General features: G+C 38.1%; 1 pseudogene; it reads right to left on the reverse strand.

Moving 5' to 3' along the window:
• Positions 1 to 855: 855 nt before the first annotated feature.
• On the reverse strand, positions 856 to 956 carry LOC122817311 (annotated as a pseudogene).
• Between the last annotated feature and the right edge of the window lie 2,459 nt (positions 957 to 3,415).

The raw sequence follows: 3,415 nt of genomic DNA on the forward strand, positions 1-3,415 counted from the left end.
AGAGAGCATAGGAGAAGAGCACATTTTTGTTTTATTTGCAGCAGTTTAGTCTTAGCTTGGCTTATGCAATTATCCTGTCTTTGGTGCGTCTTTGGTGTGTTAAGATAATTCATTTACAGATGGGATTAGCTGTGACTTGGAGGGAGAAAAGTGTTTTCATTGATGCATTGATAATGGCAGGTAGGCTGTACTCAAGTTGTTCCAGTAAGATCCATTTCCTCATGGAATTTTTTTACCTTCTAGGGAAAACTGAGCTGATTTTTTTACATGGGAGTATTGTTATGGTTTTGGAAGTTTAAAATTTGTTAGAATCAGATACCTGATTTGTTCTTGTTGTTTATCTGGTTTGGCCCAATGTTGCAGGATGGTGGAGTGTTAGGGTCTTGTCCCAAAGATCATTGTTTTTTTTTGTTTTAGAGACTAAATTGTTGTTTGTATGCGAGTTGGAGATGGAGGAAAAGTGTTTCTCCAGTTGCTTTTTAACAGTAGTGTGTGAGGCTTGAGCTCTGTAATGTCATTGGTATAAAGTATAATGGATGTGTGTGTAAGGTTGGTTAGAAAAAAGTAGGGGCAAAAGGTTAGAGCCTTGGGGCTACTCATTGGGTGAGGAGGGAGTGCTGGAGGTGGACTTACCAATTTGATCTTTAAATTTCATTTTGGAAACAGGATAGGGTGTTAGAACTGATTTCAGCTGTGAGTAGAGAGTTAAACAGTAGGGTGATCATAGGGAAGTACTATGCTAGCTGTCCTTGTGAGCCATTTTAAGCCTAGCCTATTTTCTTCAAAGATGGGAATCAGTCCCTGTACCTTGTGACTGGGAGGTAAACACCTTAACCACTATGCCAACTGTCAACCCCGAATATGGAATACTTCACAAATTTGTGTTATCCTTGCACAGTGTTCATGCTAATCTTTTCTGTATCATTTCAGTTTTAGTGTATATGCTGCTAAAGCTCACCTGTATTGTGGATATGAATTTACACCAGTTGCGACAGGGAAGGCTGTGGTCAGCTGTGTCAAAGGCCTCTGTGAGGCTGATGAATATAGTGCCTGTAAGTTTGCCATTATTCATGACTTGAAGTATGCCATCTGTGACTGTATATAAGGCTGTCATAGTGATTTGATATTACCAAAATCTGTTTTGATAGGGGGTCAGGTCTGAATATATTTATATAATTGGCAAGTTATATAAATATTTTTTCTAGTAGCTTGCTAAGAGTTGATTGTATGGATATGAGCTGGAAGTCTTTAGCATCCTTTAATTTTGTTTCTCTGCATATAGGTCCAGTTGTGTCGTGTTTCATTCAAAGATAACATAGTTTTGAGTCATGCAGAGGTTTTTACACAGTCTTTACATAACAGAATAAACCACAATGAGACCATTACATCTGGAGGGGGATATCTGTTGAAATTTGGTCCATAAATTTCAGTATTTCTTTTGTGATGATGGTGGTGATATAGAGGTAGAATATGGAGTGTAGGGTGGGGGGTGTGAATAACTGGCATTATTTGAGGGGTTGAGAGTGCTGAATTGTGTTAGGAACTCATTGGCGTGGAGTGGTCATGAAGTTGGAGGAAGATAATTGTCTTCAGTTATTTTTTTCTGCTTTTTTAAGCCTGTAATATTATTAACTAGGATCCAGAACTGTTTTGTGTCATGTTTCAGTTTACGTTGTTGATTTTGGAGTGAGTTACCTTTGCATTACCTTGTAGCTTTTTTATAGGTTCATAGGTGTGTACTAGGCTAATGATCACTGGGGCCTTTTTAAGCCTAGCCATACATTCCAAATTTCTGACAAGTTCTGGTGTACCCTTAGAACTGTGTATTGCTGTGTGACTTGATGTCCCCATGCTTGACTCTTGCTATCTCTGTTTGCATTTGATTTTTGGAGTTATTAATTTAAGGTTTGGTGATTTCCATTTTTTTATTATTACTCATATTGCATTTTTTTTTTTCAGTTTTAAGAGGTCTTGGCTAGGGTCAGTTAGAAGATAATTCTTCTCCAGACAGTGAATAACATCCAGCTAATTAGTGGAGGAGCTGAGAAATAGCATTCCTCATTTAACTACAAATATTTAATGGCATCTTTATTTAGCTGTAGTGCTATGTAACTCATTGTCTCTGCCTGACTATTGCTGATTTCTGTCTGAATTTGATTTTTCACACCTACCTGTCCTGCTCCTGTTGTCCTTTTAAATTTGGTGTCTTTTGAGTTGGCCTCTCCTACTGTAAAGCTGACTTTAGACACTCCTCCCAGCCTCACTTCATCAGTTCATTCTACTGAGGACTAAAAGATCATGTGGGAAGGTCCTCCCCCTTAGTCTCTTAAACTTGAATTATATTCTGTTTCCTACCTTCCCACTTACTTACAAAAACTGCACTTTATTCAGCTAACTTTACTCTATTTCTACTTTTTCCTATTTTATTTAGTTTTTTGCTGAATATTCGTAAAGTGCTCCTTTGTAATCTGCTGCATTTATTACTGTTTGCTATTAGCTGGATTACATTGTAAGTGTTATTCTAAACCTCTTAGCTCTGATTTAAGCACTCAGGCTCCAAACTAGTTATCTTACCCTAGGAAGGTTTGTGGTCTATGGTCTTGTGACAAGGAAAGTAGCTTACACCTTTCTGAGTTGGAAATTGCCAGCTGAAGGCTTATTGTGTCTGTTATTCTAAAAGTGTCTCAGTTCTGGTTTAAGCCCTTGGGCTCCAAACCAGTTATTCTACATTAAGAGGGTCTGTAGTCTACACTCTTGTGGGATGAGATGGTAGCCTCCTCCCTTTTGAGTGGGGAATTGCTGTTGAAGCCTTATTGTGCCTATTATTTTATGAGCTGTGAGGCATTTGGTGACCACACTATTTGAGAAGAGTGTTGTTGGTTTCTGTTAAACTCTACAAAAGCTAAGGCTTACATTGCCATATCCACCATTTTGGTACTTGTTTCTCACATTATTTTTGTCACAGCTGGATTAATTGAGTGTTTATGTTTTGAAAATCTACACTTGTGACCTTCTTTATAGTATTTAGTTAGAGCTGCCTTGGTTCCACTTTAGTGAGAGTAGAGTCATTTTCTAGTCCAGGATTGTGTAAAGGAAATAAGAGTGTGCTGTTTTTGATTGGCCACAGGGCCTTGTTTTTGTTATTTTTATTGAATCTCCTCTGCTATTTAAGTGTCACAGTTCTACAACGGTTGTCTCATAACCTTCAAGCAAGCTAAGACTTCTATGAACATAATCACTGCTTGGAACATGTTTTTTGCATTGCTTTTGTCACGGCTGCCTTAATTATTTCTGTGTTGAATATCTGCACTTCGACCTTTTTTTACAGTATTTGGTTAGAACTGCTTCTCACTGTGTACCATCGCCTAGCAGGGAACTCTGCACTCATCAGTATCTTGCAGTGTAATTCCCCCTT

This window comes from Protopterus annectens, chromosome 1.part1 (genome assembly GCF_019279795.1).
Source record: "Protopterus annectens isolate FY-2018-M chromosome 1.part1, PAN1.0, whole genome shotgun sequence".
In the NCBI taxonomy this organism is placed as follows: domain Eukaryota; kingdom Metazoa; phylum Chordata; order Ceratodontiformes; family Protopteridae; genus Protopterus; species Protopterus annectens.